General features: G+C 37.8%; 1 protein-coding gene across 8 annotated transcripts in view; it reads left to right on the top strand.

The window, feature by feature from the left end:
* RBMS1 (RNA binding motif single stranded interacting protein 1) overlaps positions 1–25,338 on the top strand; it is a 227,662-nt gene that overhangs the window by 4,532 nt on the left and 197,792 nt on the right. The gene's annotated exons all lie outside the window — the stretch shown is intronic.

The raw sequence follows: 25,338 nt of genomic DNA on the forward strand, positions 1-25,338 counted from the left end.
TTATCTCCTTAGGTGAGCGGGGCATTGTGGCTATCTGGAAGTGGTATTGGAAAAATCAAGGTCATGGAAATGTTAAAATGAAGATGCATTATAATGCAGTATTATAGCACCCTTCCCCTTGGATAGCTGTTGCTTTTGAATTTCCCATAATGCATATCATTTCTTTTATTTTGGGAGCCAAATTGTAAGCTACTAGAAGGGAACAGGAAAAGATAAGTGAAGAGAAGTAGGAAAGTATTCAATCACGTAGTACCAGTATAACTAAATATACCTTACATATTTGGCAATCTTGGCTTTGAATTTAAATTCAGATATGGGCAATTTCCATGTATTACACTTTGAAGAAAAAAATTAAAATTTTACTGATTTATTGCTCAGACTTTGTATTTTGCTTACTGATTTATTGGAACTGTAAAATTACCCCAGCATTCTTAATGAGTACAGAAATTTTAAGTTATGGGTCTTTTAACTAAAGACAAAGGGATTTTTTTTTCTTTTCCTTTGACTCAGGAGGGAGTTGCCAGGAAAGAAAATTTTTTCCCCCTCTCTATATCTGCTTAACGACTAAAAATCTTGTGAGGAATATCTAGAATGAAAGGATAAGGGCTTAGTAAAAATGACATGGACACTTAAATATCGTTCATTTTTTTTAAAGATGAGAAATTTCTTGTCTAGTTTGTTTGATATTGGATGCTCAGTTCACAAAAGTTTATTTTTCCCAAGCATGGTCTTGCAATTCCTTTGTTAGTCTCTCTCTTCAAAGGGTATCTACACCTCTGTAGTTGCTTGCTTCATCCACAGAACAGTAGGTGCTAAATAAATGCTTGTTAGTAACTGTTATTATTCAGAATAAGTACCTGCAAAATTTTTCTAGACTAGCAAAATAATCATAGTCCAAAATCTACAGGTATAATAAATCCATCCTAATTTTTTAATGAAATCTCAATATGGTTAGATTTGTGTTTTATTTTGTTCCTATAATAAAACTTCCAAATGTTTTATGAATCGAGTAAGATCCCTAAAATGAATCACATAGCAATTGGTCAATGCTTCATTTATGGAATCAAAAGTGCCTTTTTATTCAATCTTTATTAAAAAGTAAGGTGTCAGAGAAAAATCTCATAGTGTTATATTGAGTGTGGGAAATGTTACATATGACGAATTGGTGACAGCCTATCTTTGCCTTCTCTCACTGGCCCCAACCAACACAATCCAAACTTTTTCCTGCTTAATTTTCAAGAAAAGCCCCCTTTTTCCAGGATATTTCAGACTTGGTCAAAACAAAACAAACATTTATTCACTTAATGGATAATAACGGATCTATAAACTATCCTTGAGGTGTTCAGAATTATAGTTATCTTTCAGTCATTGAGTTGCATAACCCTAAACGTGACATTCAGCCTTCTAGCTTTTTAAGATAGGACTAGTGGGAACATGTCAAGGTGCTCTTTTATTCAGCCCATTTTAAAGAAAACGTAGTGTGCTATTCCAGTGGTTTAAATGCAGGGTCATAGTATTTGGTATAAAATCAAACCATATAGCCTGGGCCAGTATCTCTCAGTGGTTAGAGAGTCCTCCCGCAGACCACAAGGTCAAGGGCATGTACCTGGGTTGCAGGTTCTATCCCCGCCCTGGTAGGGCCCTGGCGAGAGGCAACCAGTCGATATGTCTCTCACACATTGTCTCTCACACATCTATGTTTCTCTCTCATGACCCTGTCCATTCCATTCCCTCTAAAAATCACTGGGAAGAATATCCTCAGGTGAGGATTAACAAAAAAAGAAAAACATAGAAAATTAAAAAAAAAATCAATCCACATAGTATTCAAGATTGAACTTTGGGCTTGGGGATTTCATGGAATAAATTTAAATGTTCTGGCTTCTGCTGTTCATTTTAGTGAATAAATAATAAACCTGGTGGCACTTGGCTGTGCCTCCTAAGAGGCAGCACTTGGATGATAACAGATGTTTACCACTAGTTTGGTCAGATGATGCACAGCAAAACGTCTTAGAAGCCACGTGTGAACACACGCAAATTTGAGCGCATACACAAATTCGATAACAAAACTAAACATTTCTTAATCAGGTCGACATGCGGGGAAAAGTGTAAAGGAGATGATGACAGTTAAGCCAAGGACAAACTGAACGTGTCTCCCATAACCAAATTCCTTATTTTTGCTTGGTGCATCTAGTCTCCTTAACATAATTATATGAATATTTTAATTTTCCAGACAAGCACTGGAAAATAAGTGTGTCACAGATGATGAGAAAAAGAGAGACAAAAAGGAGAGGGTGAAGATAAACATCCTAGACCTCCTAGGGGAGAAAATGTATAAAAGTGAACATTGTTCTTCTCCATACATTGTTTTTTGGCTAATTCTTAAATGAATGCATTTGTCATTTTAGAGGATGGAGAACAGTCTTCTGGATGATGAATATGAAACCCAGATTCTAAAAGAGAGTTTAGATGCTAATAGGAACAGCTAACTTGCTTATATATCTGGTACTGTAAGCACAAAATTCGATGTCCGGTGGATGCTTTCCTACATTGGCTGTAACATTTGTATTCTGGAATTAGGTTAAGTTGTAAGCTGATAGCTTGTTGGAAAATGGCTGAGGTTCACGGAGAGCTAAAATACTAATCGATCATATTTCCTGAGTGACCCCAGAGCACAATTCTCTGCACTTGCCGTTGGGAAACGGGAGGGAGTATAGTATCTGGCCCCTGCTCTCCAGCATCTCACCATCTGCCAGGGAAGACAGAATAGGCACAGTCAGAAATAAGCAAAGAATATTTACAAAATAGTTCACCCAAGGGTCTTAGTGACAGAGAAGACACTGAGATTCATATGTGGGATTAAAAATAGTGGCATGCATTTTGTGAGAAAAAAGTAAAGTGCTAATTAAAGCTACAGTAAACCTGTGACTTTTAGAAAAAGGTTGTGCTTTAGATTAATGAATGAAAAATTTTTGAATTGATAATCAGCATTGTTTTGTATTTATTCTGCTTCATAATCCTCTTTATGAGTATTTAGAATTTTAAAGAATAACATTTTTAGTACTTTATGTTAACTTCCTCCCTTTAGATTTTCATACTTAATTGCCTTATTTTACATTATTATTTTTCCATTTTTTAAATTTAATATATCTTTATTGATTTTAGAGAGGGAGAGATAGAAGTATCAATGATGGGAGAGAATTATTGATTGGCTGCCTCCTGCACGCCCCTACTGGGGATGGAGCCTGCAATCTGGGCACGTACCCCTGACCAGAATAGAATAGGGGACCCTTCAGTCCGCAGGCCGATCGATGCTCTATCCACTGAGCCAAACCAGCCAGGGCTATTTTTCCAGTTTTATGCTTATAAATACGCATAGGCCAACTTATTAGGGTTGTGACAGTCTGAGAATGTAATCTTAAATGATGACATAATGGTTATCCAGAAATGTTACTTTTGTTTTTTTAAAACCATTTTGAAATGAAGTTTTTTTTTCTCTCTTAATTTGTTAGACTTGTTCATGGCAAAGGGGAAAAAGTTTGGAGTTTTTGTTATGTTGTACACATTGATAATGTGTCTAATGTAAGCTGGGGTTTCATTAGAAAATAACAGATTTGTTATTCCTCATGTTGCATGGACATGCTAGGAGCTATTCATTCTCTTTATTTGGCCATCGTCTAGCTTTAATTGTTTTAAACTGAGCGGCTGTTCCCCGCTGCAAGTGGAACGCAGTCCTGCAGGAGTCATCTGGCCTCTGTCTGGCCTCAGTGTGCGACATGGAACCCGTCCCTCTGGCTGCTCATTGAGCGCATGCTATTGGGCTGCCGGGTCCCAGGTGAAGAGTGGGTTCAGGGAAAGGTTCTGTGTAACAAAATGAGATCATTTCGGAGGTCTCAAGAATATGTTTTACTGCTCTTGAAGGGAAAATGCATCATACTCCATCTCTGCAAGTGTGTGGGCCCATTTTACATGATACCAGTTTTGTTTATTTAATAAATTAAAAATGTAACCATTAGAATGGGAGATTTGGATATATCATGGAATATTATGCTCTTAACTTGAGAGTCCTAGGGAAAACCAAAGTTGCCATAATGAATTTTAGATTAAATTTACATTTATCTTTGACTCTTCAAATGACACTATACTATTTTCCCTGTTTAACACATTTTATTTTTTTATGTTTTTATTTTTATATTTATATTAATCTTCACTCGAGGATATTTTTCATTGATCTTTTAGAGGGAGTGGAAGAGAGAGGGAAGGACAGAGAGAAATATCAATATGGGAGAAACACATTGATTGGTTGCCTCCTGCATGCGCTCTGACCAGGACCCAGGCCAGGGAGGAGCCTGCAACCAAGGTACGGGCCCTTGATTGGAATTCGATCCCGGGACCCTTTGGTCCTCAGGCCAAAGCTCTATCTACTGAGCCAAACAACCTAGGGCTAAACATGGTGATTTTGAGAACTGTGATTGGAAGTCTGTTTCTACTACTGGAGAACCTCTAAACCCTTTGTTACCTGTATAATAACAAGGACATATTTTCATAGTTTATAAAATAAAGTCTCAGATAAAATATTTGTTTATAAGAAAAAGTAAATCTTCCTAGAAATTTGTAATACCTTTGTCTTCTCAATAGCAATTTGGATTTATCACCAACAGTCTTTTGACTAATGCAAACATTTATAAAAAGAAAAAATTGCCAGTTTTTATTTTCAGGTCATTAACTGAAATACTCCCAAGAGCCTCTCTGCCCCCCCCCCCTCCAAAAAGCATAGCTTTGATTAATTTCATTGTTTTAAAAATGGAAGTCTTAGGAAAAAGGTTCCTAATCTCAGTCTCTTTGCCTAATCTCAGTCTCTTTGTAGGTTCATTCGACTTGATCACTTGAATACTTTTATTAAACAACAATAACAACACAGAAAGATTTGGCTACCAGAGAAAGTGTTAGAGCAAAATTACTAAAGCTGGGGCTCTATATGACTTGTTTAAGGGTCACGCATACCTTATTTTACAAGTGAGTTGTGTTTCCAACAGGTTTGATTCCAAAAAGTTCACTTGTCAATTATTTAGAACTTGAAATTCATTTTCTATATTTCATTTATAAGAGCCTGCAGAGTGTTTCTTTCCTCTCTCCCTTTTCCTCTCTCCCCTCACTCCTTCCTTCTTCTCCCTTCTCCCCAATTCATACTCTCAATTACTCTTCCTGCACACTAAGAGTAGTGCCACTCTGGGCTTACGTCCACAGGTGTAGGTGCCAGTGATGGATCTGCCAGGACAGTTGTCACATATAAACTACTCATACTGCATTAGCCTGAATTAGGGACCAACTCTTTACTACCTCTTAATGCTACAGTTTATGATTAAGAATTTCCTAATAACAGTTGCCTCTTTGAATTTGACTTTCTTTCTGATTCCTTATCCAATTTTATGTGGAAATTTTAAATAAAAATATTGATTAATGTACAAGTGTGTTAGAGAAGTGCAGGCATGATGTAATACTTTGAATAAAAGAGAACATAATTGGCATAATAGGAAGTATTTTGATGATAAATGTATGTATCTAATGAGATTGGAATGTAAATAGGGCATAATGAAATGGTAAGACAGTTCCATATTTTCTCCACCTTAACAGTATTATAACCACTTTTTCTGTTTCTTGAATATTTCACAAAACTATTTTTTATCTAAAAATAATCACAAAAGTATTGTGTGTTTTTAGTTTGTAAAAGACTAAAAAAATGTTTCTTGGTCATGTTCCTTAGATTTAAATTTTAATAGCAGAAATATTAAATGTTGATTGTTTGTTGAAGAATAGATTATAACTTAATATATGCACAGGATTTAAAATGATAGTGGGTTATTATCCAGTGTTCTTTTCCACCCCTGCGCCTCTACCACAAAATTCAGATTCATGTTTCAGTAGGACAGGATGTTCTCCAGTGCACATCCTTTGAGCCTTCAGAATTTGATTTGACTGTGTGGTCTGAGGAGAGCTTGTTCAGATAAGTACATTGTGATAGTAATCTGTGTCTGGGCCCTAATGAACATCTGCTTTCTAGGGCGCCACTGCAGTACCTTTCTTTGTTTCTTTTTCCTTTGCCTTTTTTATTTAAATCTTGTTTAAACCCTGCAAATAGGGTTGCTTTTCAATATGCAAATGATCCTATCTCCCTTTTCTTTTTTTTTTTGGGGGGGGGAGGCGGAAAGCCAGATATTTAAAATAGGAATGGATTGGGAATTTAAAAGGAGTCTACAGGAAGCAAGCCCACAGCTATAGTTCTACTATTGATAACTCAGACATTATACTAAAATCATCTAGTTCAGGTCGTGTAGTTGGAACTACCTGGCCAATTTAATTAAATTCAACACACTGAGCAGGCATTGTATTAGGCCCTGGAAAGTGCCATGTGTAAATAAGACATGCTTTGTGCCGTCATGGAGCACAGTGGAATATTTTTATTGACTTGTTTCTTTGTTTAAAATTTTTACTGAGGCGGAACACACACACAGTACAGCGCACACATTTTAAATACGTGGGTATACTCATATAATGGCCATCCAGGTCCTTCTATAACATCTCCAGCAACCAGAAAACACCATCATGCCCCTTCTCAGTTTGTGCTCCCTGAAGATAACCATCAGTCTTACTTTTAGCTTTGTCGATTGATTTCGCCTATTCATAAAAAGGAAATCCTATACTATACCTCCTTTGGTGTCTGGCCTCTGTAGTGCATCATTATTGGTTTGATTCATCTTTGTTGTTATGTGCAGCAGATGTTGGTTCCTTTTTTAAATGCTATGTAGTATTCCATCACAGAATAGACCACAGTTTTACTTCTCTATTAATGGGTATTTGGGTTTTTAAAAATTTTGACTATAATGTGTAAAATTGCTATAATTATTTGTGTTTATATCATTTGGTATGTGCACTTACTCATAGTAGAGGAACTAGTAGGTCATGGACCTGGTATGATATGTGTATGTTCAGCTTTGGTAGATATGACCAGATATTACCAGGCAGAGCATGAGGAATCTAATTGCTCTACAAGTCACTCACACCTGGTATTGTCAGTCCTTTTAAGTGTAGGCCTTCTGTTGGGTAGTAGCTCTTAATGTATTTCCCTAACGACTAATGATGTTGAGCACTTTTTCATATATTTATTGGCCAAATGGCTATTCTCTGTTGAGAAGTGCCTAAATAACAGCTTTATTGACTATAATTCACATAACTTACAGGTTAGCCTTTTGTTCACTTTTTATATTGGATTTTTTTTATTGGTTTATAGGTTTTCAAATACAGTCTGGATACAAATTCTTCATCAGATACATGTATCAGAATATCTTCTTCCAATTTTCAATTTTTCCCTTCACTGTCTGATTAGTGTCTTTTAATGAATAGAAGTTCTTAATTTTACTGAAGTACAGTATACCCATCTTTTATGACCATTACTTTTTGTATCTGTTTTAAGAAACCTTTACTTACTTTAAGGTCATGAAGATATATCCTTATATTTTCCTAATCTTTTACATTTAGGTCTGCCATCCATTTCTAATTAATTTTTGTGTTTGGTGTGGATAGAGTCATGGTTTGTCCTCCCCTCCCCCAATATGAATATCTAATAGATCCAGCACCATTTATTGAAAAGACATTTTCATTTTCTCCTTTGAATTTCAGTGTCATCTTTGTTGTAAATCAGGCGGAAACATTTAGGTCTTTGTTTTTATGGACTCTTAGTTTTGTTCTGTATGTAGTATCTTTGTGTCAACACTACATGGTCTGAATTTTTGTAGCAGTAAATTAAGTGTCTATTCTTCCAAGTAGTCTTCACTATTCTAGGACCTTTGCATTTCTTTGTAAATCTTAAAATCAGTTTATCAATTTTCATTAAAAAACTGGTAGAATTATTATTGGAATGGCATTAAATCCATACATCAATTTTGGGAGAATCAGTATTATCCAAACTAAGTATATATCTCTTATTTATTTATGACTTTACCACTCTTAAGTAATTCATAATAAAACACATGGATAATTATTATTGTTTTAAGTGCTCATTTCTTAAATATATCCAATAATTGCTTCAAGATCTGTAGTGTGATAATTGGCATAGACTCTGTTAAGAAAATAATTCTTTTTTTTTTTTTAAATTAAATCTTTATTGTTCAGATTATTACAGTTGTTCCTCTTTTTTCCCCCCATAGCTCCCCTCCACCCAGTCCCCCCCCCCCGGCCCTCCCCCCCCTACTGTCCTCATCCATAGGTACACGATTATTGTCCAGTCTCTTCCTGCATCCCCCACAGCCCTTTCCCCCCCAAGAATAGTCAGTCCACTCTCTTTCTATGCCCCTGATTCTATTATAATCACCAGTTCATTCTGTTCATCAGATTATTCACTTGATTTTTAGATTCACTTGTTGATAGATGTGTATTTGTTGTTCATACTTTGTATCTTTACCTTTTTCTTCTTCTTTCTCTTCTTAAAGGATAACTTTCAGCATTTCATATAATACTGGTTTGGTGGTGATGAACTCCTTTAGCTTTTTCTTATCTGTGAAGCTCTTTACCTGACCTTCAGTTCTGAATTATAGCTTTGCTGGATAAAGTAATCTTGGTTGTAGGTTCTTGGCATTCATCACTTTGAATATTTCTTGCCACTCCCTTCTGGCCTGCTAAGTTTCTGTTGAGAAATCAGCTGACAGTCATATGGGTGCTCCCTTGTAGGTAACTGACTTTCTTTCTCTTGCTGCTTTTAAGATTCTCTCTTTGTCTTTTGCTCTTGGCATTTTAATTATGATGTGTCTTGGTGTGGTCCTCTTTGGATTCCTTTTGTTTGGGGTTCTCTGCGCTTCTTGGACTTGTAAGCCTATTTCTTTCACCAGGTAGGGGAAGTTTTCTGTCATTATTTCTTCAAATAGGTATTCAATATCTTGCTCTCTCTCTTCTGGCACCACTATAATTCGGATGTAGATACGCTTGAAGCTCCTTACACTATCTTCGTATTTTTGGGTTCTTTTTTCATTTTGCTTTTCCGGTTGGGTGTTTTTTGCTTCTTCATATTTCAAATCTTTGACTTGATTCTTGCGATCCTCTAGTCTGCTGTTGGAACTCTGCATAATATCCTTTATTTCAGTCAGTGTATGCTTAATTTCTAGTTGGTCCTTTTTCATAACATCGAGGGTCTCACTAGATTTCTTGAGGATCTCACTACATTTATCGGCGGTCTCACCAGAGTTTTTGAGGGTCTTACTAAATTTATCAGCGGTTTCTAGGAAGTTCTTCAAAAACCTTAAAAGTGTGGTTTTGAACTCTATATCCAGTAGTTTGCTTTCCTCCATTTCTGTCATTTGTGACCTGTTTCTTTGTCTCCACATTTTTTATGCTTCCCTGTGTTGGTAGAGTGGTTTTGTGTGCTAGGTGTCCTATAGGGCCCAGTGGCTCAGCCTCCCCAATTACCTGAGGTGAACACTCTTGGTGCACCACTTTGTGGGCTTTGTGCCCAGTCTTGTTGTAGTTAAGCCTTGATTGTTGTAGGATCACTGGGAGGAATTGACCTCCAGGCCAATTGGCTGTGAGAGTCAGCTGTGTCTGCAGTGGGAGAACTTCTGTGCTGAAGACACCCTTCTGGGGTAAGACTTGCTTCAGTGGGGCTTTGGTGCTCACTGAATCTACTCCCTGAGTGTGTCCCTTATGGATCTGAGGAGTTGTAATCTGGATGGTCCCCCTCTGACCACTGGGTACACTGGCTCTTGGATCTGAGGAGGTGCTAATTTAGCCTCTGCCTGAGGCTACCCAGCAGGAGCTATGAAGAGATCTGCAGATTCCCCTTTCTTGTTTGGGGTTTGGAGGTGCTCTGATGAGGCCCAGCTGTGAAGCAATGCAAGCTGCTGTAGGGCCTTGGGCCTTCTCTTGGAAGTTCTGGGTGTGTCTGGCCCAGTTGCAGTTTGTTAGGTAATTTTCAGATTGCAAAGGGCCAGGGCATTCATATGCAAAAGCCTCTGTCACAGCTTGGGTGGGGCGGGGTCTCAGGTATCAACAGGGCGGAGCAAGCAGCTATGGCTGATCTTCAGTCCTGCCCTAAGGGGCCCCGTGTTTCAGTGTCCCGGTAATTGCTGCAAGCACCTCTGAGAGAAAGCCGCACTCAAGTTCCAAGTTTTGCCCACTTCCAGACCGTTCAGTCTCTCCCTGCATGAATCCGGGTCCCCAGAGACTTCCGGGAACCGGAGTTCAGAGCAGTCGGGAGCTTGTGACCCCTTCCCGATTCAAAAAGACAGCCGTGTCCTCAGTCGCCGGCCCTTGCCCGTGCGCCTCCGCAGCTCCCCTGAGTCTCAGTGTGCTTTTCTCTTTCCTTCTAGTTGTAGAATTTCCACTCAGCCAGCCTTCCTGTAGTTCTGGATGATGTCCGTTTTGTCTTTTAGTTGTATTTTTGAATTTGTTGTGGGAGGCAGCAATTTCTGGTGTTTACCTATGCTGCCATCTTGGTTTCTCTCCTCAAGAAAATAATTCTTTAGAGGAGGGAAAGAGACTATTTATTATCAGAGATAAAATTTTTTTTTTTTGAAAAGTAGCTTACTAACTAAAATTTACCCTTTTAGAACAGATGGCATTCTTTTTGGTTTTACTTGAATGCATCTCAAAATATGACTGATTCTCCTTTATACTCTTTATTCTCCTTTTGAGGCTTTATTTGATGTTGTGACATCTCATCACCCTGTCTTATATATTTACAAACATACTAATAAACTGAAAATTAGTTGTATTTGGGGAGCTTTCTGGCATCCCTTGTGATTTTTTCAATATGCCCTGGGTATTGTGAAAAAACAAAGCCTGGGAATGCTGCGTAGATACAGACTTCTAAGCAATAGAACATGCTGCTCTATGGGCTTCAGCTCCTCCAAACTTTTTCTTAGATGTTCTAAAAATCGTATATATACTGTGTGTGTGTGTGTGTGTGTGTGTGTGTGTGTATTTCATGCTTTCAGGTTTTAAAGCTTTGATTATTGCTGTATTCAGCCAGCCAAACACAACTACATAGAACTTTCAAAGCTTATTAGTTCTGGCTGGGTTAGCTTAGGTTGAGCAGGAGGTTGAATAGACGACTTCTGAAGTTCCTTTCAACTCTGCATTTTAGGATTCTGGGGATTTATAACATCCAAGAATCACAGAATGTTAGAACTTGAAGGAACTTTAAGATAATCTGGTTCAAGCTACTCATTTTACAGATGAGGAAAGCTATCCAAAGTGAAGAAACCAGAGTCAAGCTCTAGAGAGGCAGAGAGCTGGGAGGAGTGGTGGGAGGGCCAGAAATTGGAAGGGTGGAGGCCTGACCTCACACAGCTAGTCAGCACAGTGACCTGAAGAGGAAGAAAGAAGGGAGGCCACACACAGCTTTAGCAGTCATTCCAGGAAATTTATCTCAGAGGTTGGACTGGGGTGGAAATGGGGCCAGCGTCACCAGCTGGTGTCCAGTCAGGAATCAGTAGTGGTCACTCTATGTGAGCTCACCCCAGGAGGTAGGGCTGGCCAGACATCTGCATTTCCTTCCACTACTAGGCACTTCTGTTTGCCAGAATAGTGTTCAGAGCTGTCCGATTTGTTCTAATGTTCCTAACTTTTCAGATTATAGTAGGGACTTCTCATCCGCCATGGCTTCCAATCTGTCCATGGTCTTGTTCTTCTTCTGGATCCTTCCTTTACCACATTCTTTTTTTTTTTTTAAACATTTTATTGATTTTTTTACAGAGAGGAAGGGAGAGGGATAGAGAGTTAGAAACATCGATGAGAGAGAAACATCGATCAGCTGCCTCCTGCACACCTCCTACTGAGGATGTGCCTGCAACCCAGGTATATGCCCTTGACTGGAGTCGAACCTGGGACCTTTCAGCCCGTAGACGGACGCTCTATCCACTGAGCCAAACCGGTTAGGTCTTCTCTCTTTTTTTTTTTTCTCTCTCCCTTACTTTACCACATTCTTAAGGGTCTTGTTTTTATAGCCCTGGGTCTGGGGCCAAAACCCTCTCACATTTTTTAGCATGTCTGGAGCTTTCCCACACTGGCTGGATAGACTCCAGACTACTTCATTCCTGCTAACTTTATCCTGCCATCACCACCTGCTGAAACCTGTTAGAGACTCTCTGATTAAACATCTTTTTGTTTGTTGAAGCCATCCTCTCGCTCACCACTCAGATGGGAACCATCTTCTTCTAATGCCAAGCACTCCATGCTAGTCTCTAGTATCTCTTGTTTTTTCATGAGACATTTAAACACAGTCGACAGTCTTTGGTACTCATCATCTCACCATATGATCATGCATCAGGACCTTTGTTTAATCAGGTTTTTGGAGAGCCTTGGAAAAACAAAACACACAGTAGGTGGTCTCGACGAGCCCAGGTGTCACTTGCACATAGCTTTTCTCTCATGCTGTTAGGGATCATACACTCATTAAGTGCACTGAAAATAGCATGCCTGGCTATATATTACACACTATGGAGATCAAATACAGGAGAAACTGGGATATATCAAGCAAATGAAACAGAATGATTTCTCACAGTTTATAAAGAGATTCGTCAGTGAAAATGCCTCCTTAATTCATTTACATGTTTCCAAGATTATTATTACAGGTCACTAAGCCTTTGACAGAAAATATAATTTAAAGTTAAGTCATCGGGAACCATGGCTTATTAAAGGTTAATTAGATATTAAGGAAAATAGTTTGTGAAATGATTTCTTAAGTCAGTTGGAAAGGATTAGTTTATTTTGTTATATATGATTTACACCCAGCTTCTTAGGAATGCATGATTGAATAAAGGTACAATGGTAGCTGACTTTGTGTGTGTGTGTGTGTGTTTTCCTCACTGTCTCAAGAATCCTCTGCACTGATTGGTTCAAACCTTTAGTTTTTCCTCCTGGAAGTGTGTGTAACCATAACTGTGAACTTTGGAAGTTGTGGGCTGCATAGAAGGAAGTAATAGAAGGGGCTGTGGGTGATTGAAGATCATGTTAGGGCCCCTATGTGATCTGCAAGGAAACTGAGTTCTTTGTCGCCATTATTAGTTGACACATGCTATAGGCAACGTTTCCAGTGTGGTGCTATGTTTAAAGACGGGAGAGAGGCATGCCTTTTTAGACATTTTAGGGTGCCTTTTTACAGAGCATTTGATTACTTGGGCTAGAAAGTTCTCTCAGGTGGGATCCAGTGAATCATCTTAAACAACTGATGATCCAAAACATTTAGCTATTAATGTTTGTGGGTAAATTACTCTCCTAAAACACAGCAGCAGCCTTGTATTAGGATTTCCTGTATTTAAGATTTAACAGTGAAAGATGGGCATGCTTGACACCTTAGAAATCATGTGCATTATTAGTCTAATTTAAAAAGGTATGTATTCATGGTGACATAAAGTCAAAAAGGAAGCTAGGGTTTAAATAAGTACATGAATAATTATTATCCCAAGAAATGGAATTTCTGATCCAAGCTGACTTCCTAAACTACAAGTCTCTGGCTTTAGAACCTTTAATCTAACCTCCTCAACATATTATGAAGCTGTTGAGCACAGTTTACCCACATTTTTAAGAATATACAGGCAAATTGAGGGAGGTATATCAAATTCTGTGTTGGTTATATGCTCACTGTTAGGCAGCTTATAAAATTCCATTTTTAGGATGTTTAAGAAATGGAGACACGAGTGTTTACTAATTTGATTTTTCCTTTTCTTATTATACTTAAACTTTCACTAAGTGACATTCATTTAGATTGAACTGTATAACAAATTTACATTATAATCTAATATAATTTACCTGTTGGGGAAAAGACGGAAAAGACTGAAAAAAAAGAAAGGTATCAGGGGGAAAAAAGCACCCATGAAATTGTAAGTATATTCAGTAACAGTTTAATTAGTATTTTGGTAACTGTAATTTGTATTCCTGTGGTCTCCTTTATAAGAATATAAGATTCTCAAGAAATGTATCTTGTTCACTTTTGTGCCTATTATAATGCTTTGCATATTGTAGAAACTTAATACATGTTTATTATACTGCATTGATATCTTTTGTATTCTAACAGGATAAAGAGAAATAGGAAGCCAGAATTTTTTTTTAGAAATGAATGCTTCTACTTAAAATACACACATGAGCCCAGCTGGTGTGGCTCAGTGGTTGAGTGTCAACCCATGAACCAGGAGGTCACAGTTCCACACCTCATCTGGGAACATGCCTGGGTTGTGGGCTCAATCCCCAGTAGGGGGTGTGCAGGAGGCAGCCCATCCATTATTCTCTATCATCATTGATGTTTCTACCTCTCTTTCCCGCTCCCTTCCTCTGTCTGAAATGAATAAAAACATATTTTTGAAAAATATATACATGATTAGGATAAAAATGGGCTAAACTACCTAAATAATTTTCTTATTTTCTTAATCTCTGGCTTTACAATTAGACTCTGAGTTCACATCTGGCAGGCTATTAGTGCTGTTAGGCTAATTTATCATTTTCATATAAGCATTTTATGATGTACAAAACCGAAATATTTGACGACTGCCTTAAGTTAAATACAGTAAATAGAATTGTGCAGAAATGGGAGCCCATTAAAATGAACATTTCTATTCTATTAGTGTAACTTTTTGAATATCATCTGGATGGGGCATTATTATTGAAAAGCAATTAACTTTTTTAAAAGGACTATATTTCTAGGATTAGCTGGCGTTCTCTAAGGGCCTAGACTTGTGTCTGAAAGCATATGTGATTATATTTGTCTGGGTTCGGACAGGAAACATGGCATACTTAAACTTGGTATTTAGGGAAAGTTTAATAAATAAGAATATTTACAAATATGTTGGCAGGACTTAGGAAACCAAGAAGGGATAATGACATATTCTGAGGCCAGTGAAAGATGGGCACCTTCTCTAAAGTAGGGCCTAGGGCAGTGATGGCGAACCTATGACACGCATGTCAGAGGTGACACGCGAACTCATTTTTTTGGTTGATTTTTCTTATGTTAAATATATAACATAAATATCAAAAATATAAGTCTTTATGCTGAAACCGGTTTGGCTCAGTGGATAGAGCGTCGGCTTGCGGACTGAAAGGTCCCAGGTTCGATTCCGGTCAAGGGCATGTACCTGGGTTGCGGGCACATCCCCAGTAGGAGATGTGCAGGAGGCAGCTGATCGATGTTTCTCTCTCATCGATGTTTCTAACTCTCTATCTCTCTCCCTTCCTCTCTGTAAAAAACCAATAAAATATATTTTAAAAAATATATGTAAGTCTTTGTTTTACTATGTTTGCAAATATAAAAAAATTTCTATATGTGACACGGCACCAGAGTTAAGGTAGGGTTTTTCAAAATGCTGACACGCCGAGCTCAAAAGGTTCGCCATCACTGGTCTAGGGCTAGGGGTGGGGACAGTGACAAGAACCTATAGGGGTGTAACCTGCTTTGTAAAGAGGCCTGCCTGAGAGGAGCTTGACCTTCAGCTGAGGGCCAAGGTCAACCCATGTTGAGCAGACATTCCTGACTTTCCTAGTACCTTGGAATCTCCTGCCAGTGCCTCCAATTGGAACCTATAGGAAGCTAGAGGGAGGAGGATGCCTTTGATGCAAGGCATTATGGGTCAGCTTCTCAGGGCACAGAATAGGGTGGGGAGGGGAGGACAGGCAGACAGGTATGGGGCTCAGTAAATATTGGTTGAAAAAATTTAGAGCTGCTTACTACTTACCTTAATGGATGGTTTTGCTTCATTTAATTAACAGTGCTACTTACTGCCTTCTTAAAATTCTGCATTATTACTTGAATGAACTAAATAGTATGTAGTGAGGACCTGCTAAACTGTTTTGCCAGGCCTGTTGCTATAGATATTAGATAACTTTGTAAGAAAATTAGCTGGTACTGGAGTTGTATCTCCCTTACATAATACATAGATACTGAAAACAACCCATCAAATGTTGACATTAAATACTTTGAGGTGGCATAAAGTAATCCAAAGCAGCACCTCATTTCAAGTAAATTTTGGAAGCATGCTCTCTCTATAGAGCAATCCTATAGTGCAGCTCTGTCCAGCAGAACTTTCTGTGATGATGGAAATGGTCTACAAGGGAGGCAGTTAGGGGTGTGGTGGCCACTGGCCTCATGGGGGCTATTAAGCGTTTTGAAATTTGGCTATTGCAACCGAGGAACTGAATTTAAAAATTTTACCTACATGTGGCCAGTGGCTGTCATATTGGACAGTGCAGCTATGGTTAATTGTTCAGTAAATATATGCTCTGTGATTTAATTTTTTTTTTTTCTGTGATTTAATTTTTGTATGAAATCTTTTCTGGAGTAAGAAACTGGATCTTGTATTTTCAGATTTTCAGATTGCTAGCCTCTATATATTTGGTATGAGGCAAATACTGGTGACCAGAATATAAAGAGAAATCAAAAGCAGCTCAGATGAACCAGGTCTTAAGGCTAGGCTAATGAAAGCAAAGCAAAAGATACAGGAACCCTTTTATGTTATACTAGAGGCCCGGTGCATGAAATTCGTGCACTGGTGTGGGGGGGTGTCCCTCAGCCTGGCCTGCGCCCTCTCACAGTCCAGGACGCTTTGGGGGGATGTCCACCTGCTCGCTCCTTACTGCTCTGCTTGCTGCTCCTAAGCCCTGCTGCGGAGGCGGGAGAGGCTCCTGCCACTGCCGCTGCACTCGCCAGCCATGAGCCCGGCTTCTGGCTAAGTGGCTTCTCCCCTTGTGGGAGCACACTGACCACCAGGGGGCAGCTTCTGCATTGAGCGTCTGCCCCCTGGTGGTCAGTGCGCATCATAGTGACCAGTCGTTCTGGTTGTTCTGCCATAACAGTTGCTTAGACAAAAATATATATCTGGCGATATATTAAAGGCATATATATATTTTCTTCAAGACTTTGATATTTAGTGACTTCGTTTTATATTTTTTATTTTCTTAGCTTTATTGTATATATATGTATTATATTTATTTAGTTTTATGAAAAAATCTGAGACTTCTCTTAGCTCTTTTCATAACGCTTTTTCTTCCTATTAGCTGTCTTCAGAAATCTTTGTTAAGTTCAGAAACAGAAAAAAACACTCACTTAGAATTCATAATTATTCCATAAGGACAGACAGATTATCACATCATAAATATGACATATTACTTGTAATGCAACTGAAAATACTTTTTGGGGCAGTAAGTTCATATTTGTTTTCTGATTATTCTTATTCTACTCAAGTGTACTTTTTGCCTACCCTTTTCACATTGTGCTTTGTTTGATCTGTAAGTAATAGGACATAAAAATAACATATGAGACTGTGACTTTTTTTCTTTTTTTTTGATTAATTAAATCTTTATTGTTCAGATTATTACATTTGTTCCTCTTTTTCCCCCCATAACTCCCCTCCACCCAGTTCCCACCCCACCCTCCTCCCTCACTCCCCACCCACTGTCTTCATCCATAGGTGCACGATTTTTGTCCAGTCTCTTCCCTCATCCCTCTCACCCCTTCCCCCCCGCCCCCAAGAATAGTCAGTCCACTCCCTTTCTATGCCCCTGATTCTATTATAATCACCAGTTCATTCTGTTCATCAGATTATTCACTTGATTTTCAGATTCACTTGTTGATAGATGTGTATTTGTTCATAATTTGTATCTTTACCTTTTTCTTCTTCTTCCTCTTCTTAAAGGATACCTTTCAGCATTTCATATAATACTGGTTTGGTGGTGATGAACTCCTTTAGCTTTTTCTTATCGGTGAAGCTCTTTATCTGACCTTCAATTCTGAATGATAGCTTTGCTGGATAAAGTAATCTTGGTTGTAGGTTCTTGGCATTCATCACTTTGAATATTTCTTGCCACTCCCTTCTGGCCTGCTAAGTTTCTGTTGAGAAATCAGCTGACAGTCATATGGGTGCCTCCTTGTAGGTAACTGAGTTTCTTTCTCTTGCTGCTTTTAAGATTCTCTCTTTGTCTTTTGCTCTTGGCATTTTAATGATGATGTGTCTTGGTGTGGTCCTCTTTGGATTCCTTTTGTTTGGGGTTCTCTGCGCTTCCTGGACTTGTAAGCCTATTTCTTTCACCAGGTGGGGGAAGTTTTCTGTCATTATTTCTTCAAATAGGTTTTCAATATCTTGCTCTCTCTCTTCTTCTGGCACCCCTATAATTCAGATGTTGGTATGCTTGAAGCTGTCCCAGAGGCTCCTTACACTATCTTCGTATTTTTGGATTCTTTTTTCATTTTGCTTTTCCAGTTGGGTGTTTTTTGCTTCTTCGTATTTCAAATCTTTGACTTGATTCTTGTGATCCTCTAGTCTGCTGTTGGAACTCTGTATAATATTCTTTATTTCAGTCAGTGTATGCTTAATTTCTAGTTGGTCCTTTATCACAACATCAAGGGTCTCATTAGATTTCTTGTAGGTCTCATTAAGTTTATTGGCAGTTTCTAGAAAATTATTGAAAAACCTTAAAAGTGTGGGTTTGAACTCTATATCCAGTAGTTTGCTTTCCTCCCTTTCTGTCATTTGTGTCCTTTTTCTTTGTCTCCGCATTTTTTATGCTTCCCTGTGTTGGTAAAGTGGTTTTCTGTGCTAAGTGTCCTCTAGAGCCCAGTGGTTCAGCCTCCCCAATTACCTGAGGAGGACACTCCTGGTGCACCCCCTTGTGGTCTTTGTGCACAGAGACTGTGACTTTTAAAAGGAACAAGTTCTAAGTTCATTTTGACAAATTTTTTATTTTTGTTTATTTATTTATTTTTTTAATATATTTTATTGATTTTTTTACTGAGAGGAAGGGAGAGGGATAGAGAGTTAGAAACATCAATGAGAGAGAAACATCGATCAGCTGCCTCCTGCACACCCCCTACTGGAGATGTGTCTGCAACCAAGGTACATGCCCTTGATCGGAATCGAACCTGGGACCCTTCAGTCCACAGGCTGATGCTCTATCCACTGAGCCAAACCAGTCAGGGCTTGACAAATTTTTAAATGGCTCTTGTACAAACTCAAGAATGCTTTTGTTTTGTATATTGTGGTAACATATACAAAACTTAGAATGTACCATTTGAAATATTTTTAAGTGTACAATTTCGTGGCATTAGTCCATTCATATTGTTGAACCTTTCATGAACATTTATTAATTTCTTTATATTGAGAAGTGATGTTTCCAGTTTCGTGGAATTTTTTTTTCTCTTCCAAGAACAACAAAATCATCCATAAATTCTTATTCGTATCAGTAAAGCAATATCTACTAAAATCCTATAAATGCCATTTTAAAGTGCTATTAAACAAGCTATTGTAAGCTTGTTCATCAATATACAAACAGGACTTGTTAAAATAACTTTTAAAATGAAAAATGCAGCTGTTTTTAAATAGAAAGATGCAGTTATTTTTCTTTGCATTTCACTTTTGAAGGAATTTTGTCAAAGCCCAACCAAAGCTAGAGGACAGTGATATGATCTGATGAAGGAAGGTTTTGGTTATAGAGTATGGGATATGCCACACTTTGCGACTCATTTTCCTTTAATGTATTTTTCAAGTTTGTATATTTTATCCAGACTTAAGCTTTCTTTCTTTTGTTCATTTAATTGAGTTCTTGAGATACTAAAACAACAATGGAATTTTAACTTACTTTTATGTGTGCTAAAACATATAATTAACTCATAGTTTTGTGAAAATAATAAGATAAAACCAGCTTTCTTCCACAACATGAGTTCCTTCTGCTTACCTGTTGCCGTAGTAACCAGGTAAACACCAATAAAACGAAATGGGCATCAAAAAAGTTTCTCACATAATTTGTGTTGAAAATTCATAGGATCTTTTAAAACATAATCTTATCTGGGTAGGGGAAGGAAAGATTCAAGTAATGGAAGAGAGAAGCCAGACTTTATTTGAATATAGAAAGGGAGTTGAAGGGGTGGGAGTCTGTATTGCTGAGAAAAGCATTTTCAAAGCAGACTGTTCTGGTATTTTATACCAATTATGTGCAGCGATTGCTTTGAATAAATTTTGCCATCCTGCTGAGATTTCCTTTTTACAAATCCTGGAGCAATTATAAGATGGAAGTCTGGAATGTATAAACAATGTCCATTGAACAGTAAATGAGCCTCATACTTATAGAACTCATGGTCGGAATGTACTACATTTTATTCGGTGTTTCTCTGCCTTTCCTTCCTCCTCCATCGTCGCACAGAGACCATGTCTACTTCAAGTGTACAAACACATACATTTTTGCCTAGAAATACTTTTAAATAATTATTCCCATCAAATTAACAAAATCTCTCTGTTGCTCTCAGATTATAATCAGTATTCTTACTACTTGTTCAGTAGAGTTATTGATTATATTTTATGTATTTCCAACCTTAACACACCAGATTACCTTTATCTGTAGACCTGGAAACAAAACACTGCTCCAAGTCAGTGTTCATGGGGGGAAAATGACACCCTTAGAACACAGCATTAGACTTAGTTTCCAATTGTCAACTTGTTTTATGTGACAAAGCAGTCTGCGCTACTCATGACAAACAACATAGAAACTCCGAAAGAGAAGTCAGCTGTCACTTGGCGTTAACTATAAAAAGCCTGAGCTCCATTATTTTGCTGAACTTACAGGCCTTATACAATGTTTACAATAAGATTTGGAGAGTTGCCTAGCATTGGAATATATACAATTAAACAACACAGTTGAACGGCCCTTTTATGTCAGCACTGCTAAAAGTCGGCCATTATACTCACATGATAGTCATTCTTGGAACTTTTAGCATAAACAGGAATAGAGAACATTCATTTGTAATTCTATCTAAGTGCATGCAGGGTTTTTTTAAATTTTATTTTATTCTATTCACATAAACCCCCATGGAAACTAAAGATAACAATAATAAAGAGATCACTGAATTAGAATTATTTCTTTGACTGTCAAAGAATGTAATACTTCTATTTTGTTTGCAACTGAGCCTAAGCACTCAGCTCTTTGGACTTTTATGTAAGCTTATGTAAATAAGGGAGATTGTGTTTAAATTTATTACAAAGTGAATTTTATTTGTTTGGAAATTAACTTTACACAAGAAATTAACACAAAATGCGCTTCCTGGTTTCCTATTTCAGACATTTACTTAAAAGAACAAATGCAAAGAGACAACAGAATGTCATAGATTAAAATGAAACCAAACACAGACCATGTTTTAAGTCGACATCCATGTTTTGTTGAAGTTAGATTAGGCCAATTTAATAGTAATAGGCCAGAAGGGTTGAAACTTTGGCCTTGACGGCAACAAGAATAGGGAATGATACACAACTGAAGCAATTACTTCTTTATGCTAAGTGGAAATATTTAAGAGATTGATTTATAGTGCTATCCTTAAGTAATATAAACATATTTTAATACATATTTTTTAATACATATTTTGGGTTTTCCCACAGTAATTTTTACCTATAAGTTTCCCAGAGATGTTTAGCTTTATAATTCTGAAAACTACTATACAGTGACACCAAAATAAAGCATAGCTATATTGCATGACAATACCGAAAGGAAGATTTGAGCTCAATTTAGGTCTCTGGAGCCAGTGACTCCAACTGTTTTTGTCTCTGTTTTCTAGTCTGTTGTCTAAAATTTGGGAATTTGTTAAGCACGTTTCTAGAGAAGTTTGAGTTGCTCGACAGAAAGTTGACCTGTTATGTAACAACAACAAAAAGACGGTCGACATGACTTATGAAGGATTTGCAGCATGATATTTGAATGACTATTAGAGTACCTAAAAAATTAAAGGTTATCTGAAATATGATTTATAAGCTGAAATGTTTGCTTCCCCCTAACTCTGGCCTGAAACTTGTAGTTTAAAGTCTTTAATACAGATACATTTTCCTCCTTTCCTTTCTCTTATAAAGAGAAATACCTAGTGGGCTTCCACTTATAATCAGAATATATGAAAGTTTATATCAAGTTAGACCAAAGGATTTTCTAAACATGGTTTTGTCCCTACATTTGGAAATAAGGGAAGGACTTTTCAGAGCATTAGTCAATTGGTTGAGGTCAACTAATGCTCCAAATATCTCTTAACTAACCAATGAATCAATCATCTGTGAGTGTGCTTTGGCCATTTTTGGACCTATATCTATGTTTAAGACTTGAGAGTAATGCGATCCACACACATTTGTGAAGTGCTACTGGCTTTTTGTTTGTTTCAAAAAATACATATTTCAAATGTTTTCTCTGTTCTTAGTTTTCCATAATTTGAGGAATAAGTTTGGTAACCATTTTATAAACTTTTAAATATATCTCCTTCAAATTAATATTTTTCCAGACCAAAGAATCCTGATTTTAAAATTATACTCTCATGGAAATATTTCTGCTCTTTGAATCAGTTTAGTTCTCCGTTTTGCTGGTTTGGAAGGGCAGTAATGACATCTTCCTAGAAAAACTTAGATGCACTTGAATTTTGTACATAGTAAGATTAGCTTTTTTTTGTTTGTTTTGTTTTTTAAATATATTTTATTGTTTTTTTACAGAGAGGAAGGGAGAGAGATAGAGAGTTAGAAACATCGATGAGAGAGAAACATCCATCAGCTGCCTCCTGCACACCTCCTACTGGGGATGTGCCCGCAACCAAGGTACATGCCCTTGACCGGAATCGAACCTGGGACCTTTCAGTCTGCAGGCCAATGCTCTATCCACTGAGCCAAAACCGTTGGGGCAAGGTTAGGTGTTTTTTTTTTTTTACTTTATTTCCATTAAATAACTCTCTATGCCCACCATTTATTGTTCTGTTGGGCTCTGGTTCCTGTTGGGCTGCTTCCTTTCAGATAGTCCAAAGTGACTCCCAGACATTGTTCCGGTTTATAACTGATGGTTTAGTGGGCTGTGTTAGCCTTGCTTTTATGGATGTAGAGGATAATTTGTCACCTTTGGATCCATTTCCCCATAGCTCAACCTTATCAGCTCAGTGTGATTAAAGAGTAGAGTGTTACACATAGATGTGGGTGTTTTACTGTGCACCTCTTCTTTCAAATGCTATTTATAAGAATGTTAAACTAAGCCAGACATGAGTCCAAGAGAGACCATTCTTGGAACTTAAAAGAATTATGTCGTGATTCCTATGTGCATTTCTTGTTAAATTTCTTTCCATAATAATGTTCTTGGTACACATATTCTTAATTAGGCATATGGAGGATTCAGAGGTCAGAAGACAACATATTCCCACTATTGGAGAGAGTACAGTACAACAAGGGGAAACAGTGTACAATTAATAGCCATTGGCAGCCTAAGATGAGGGCCACGAATGGTATGAGGGGAATGGTCTACAGAAAACTGGAGAAACAGATCTCACTTCTATCCAGGGGAGATCAGAAAAGCTCTGGATGGGACAACATTTGTGCTCAGCCTTGAAAGAAAGATAATGATCTTGATGGGCGGTGTTGGTGGCAAAATAGCCTTATTGTGTTTGGGGTGGATGACAGGAGCAGTAGGGATACATCCTGGCAAAGCCATGAAGCAAGACCAGGCAAGAGGAAAGCTCTTACCTTATCCTTTGGGCAATGGGGCACCTTTAAAAGTTTTAAGCTGAGGAATGTCAACATTTCAGAGAGATTAATCCAGAATACACATGAAGAATGAGGTGAGAGGGAACTCTGAACATAGTAGACTTTTCTTGTATGTACTTTAAAGTGGATTCTGTGGGAACCTTGTCCCAGATTTCTGGAACACCCCCCTCCCCAAGCTGAGATACTGTCTATATTCTTTTAAACAAAATTAGTGTTAAACAACTCTTTCACTAGTGATTATAAAAATGTTCTAAGTACAAAATCAAATGTGCCTGTGATGTGTATTAAAGAGATCTAATCAAAGGTATTCTACTTTTTTTTCATTAATTGTTTGAATTTGGGATCCTGCATTGTAAAACTCAAGCACTATGTAAATCCATCTATCGAGCTGTAGGAATTTCCTGGCAGATATAGCTATGATATAATTAGCAATCATAATAGCAAGGTAAATTGTTATTAACATTAATGACAAAAATAATAATGATTACAGCTAACATTTATTGAATATTTACTATGTGCCAGGAAGGCATTGTTCCAAGGAGTTTATACATATACAAATCACTATAGTTAAAATACACATAGTTTTAAGTATGAATGTAGCTTAAGTTAGAGTAAACAATAGTAAAAGGGAAGAGAACAACAAATTGATGTGCTTGAGAAATAGAACAAATTTAATCTATAAATATTATATTTTTATATAATGAAGAAAATACTTATGTACTAGGCACTGTGGGAAATGAATAATGCCACTGTTTTATACTGACAAGTCTATAACATAGTTCATTAACATATGCCAGAAAGTAAAAATAAATTGGGTGTACAACATAATATTTGGGGAGTGTGATGTGGAGCTATTCCAAGCAGAACACCAGCTTGGCTTTGTGTTTCTTTTACACCTACACCCGACTACAGCCTCATGGATTTAAAAATATTATTGTTCCATTTTATCGCCTTGGCTCTGGAGCCCCCACTCAGTGAACGTCATAGTTATCTTCATTAGGCTTCGGATGCTGCCAGTACAGGCCAATCACCTTTTATTAAGAATCTTCTTTCTGGCCCAGCCAGTATGTCTCAGTTGGTTGAGCCCCTTCCCATGCACTAGGAGGTCACAGTTCAATTCCCGGTCAGGGCACATGCCCAGGTTACGGGCTTGATCCCCAATATGGGGCATGCAGGAGGCAGCTGATCAATGGTTCTCTCTCATCACTGATGTTTCTATCTCTCCCTTCCCCTTCATCTCTGAAGTCAATAAAAATATATTCGAAAACACACACACACACACACACACACACACCTTTTTTCTCATTCCTTCATTCAGAAATGTATAGCCTTGCCATCACCCACCTTTCATTGTTTTATCTATTCACCATGAGGTCAGCTTTTATCTCCTTAACTTTATTTTCATTTATTTTTGAAATGTCTTTTTTACTTACCTGTGGAGTTACAATCCAGATGTGTATTTCCTATAAGTATACATGCTGTCTGTCTCCTGACAACTCTCCATGCTTCCCCAGATTACTTTCTGAGTTGTTTACATAAGCCTGTGGCTTCAGGGAGAGTTACAGGGGTACCAATAAGGTTCTGAGAGAAAACAGAGGAGCCGGATATAAATGGTCAAATTAGCGACTCCCTGAAGAGAAATGGTCTGTGGGGTAGTGGGGACCAAGGTGGGCAATTAGAAACCTTTGGGTAGTGATTCTGGTGGAGGGTTGTCCAACTGGGAAGAAGCTGAACCTACCAGAGTTTGGAAAACAGCTGGAAGCTCTCAAGGTTCTGCAGACCCCAGTTGCCATCAGGGGCCACATAACTTGTAAGGGTAGAATCCCAGGAA

The sequence above is a fragment of the Myotis daubentonii genome, chromosome 7 (genome assembly GCF_963259705.1).
Source record: "Myotis daubentonii chromosome 7, mMyoDau2.1, whole genome shotgun sequence".
NCBI classification, from domain to species: Eukaryota; Metazoa; Chordata; class Mammalia; order Chiroptera; family Vespertilionidae; genus Myotis; species Myotis daubentonii.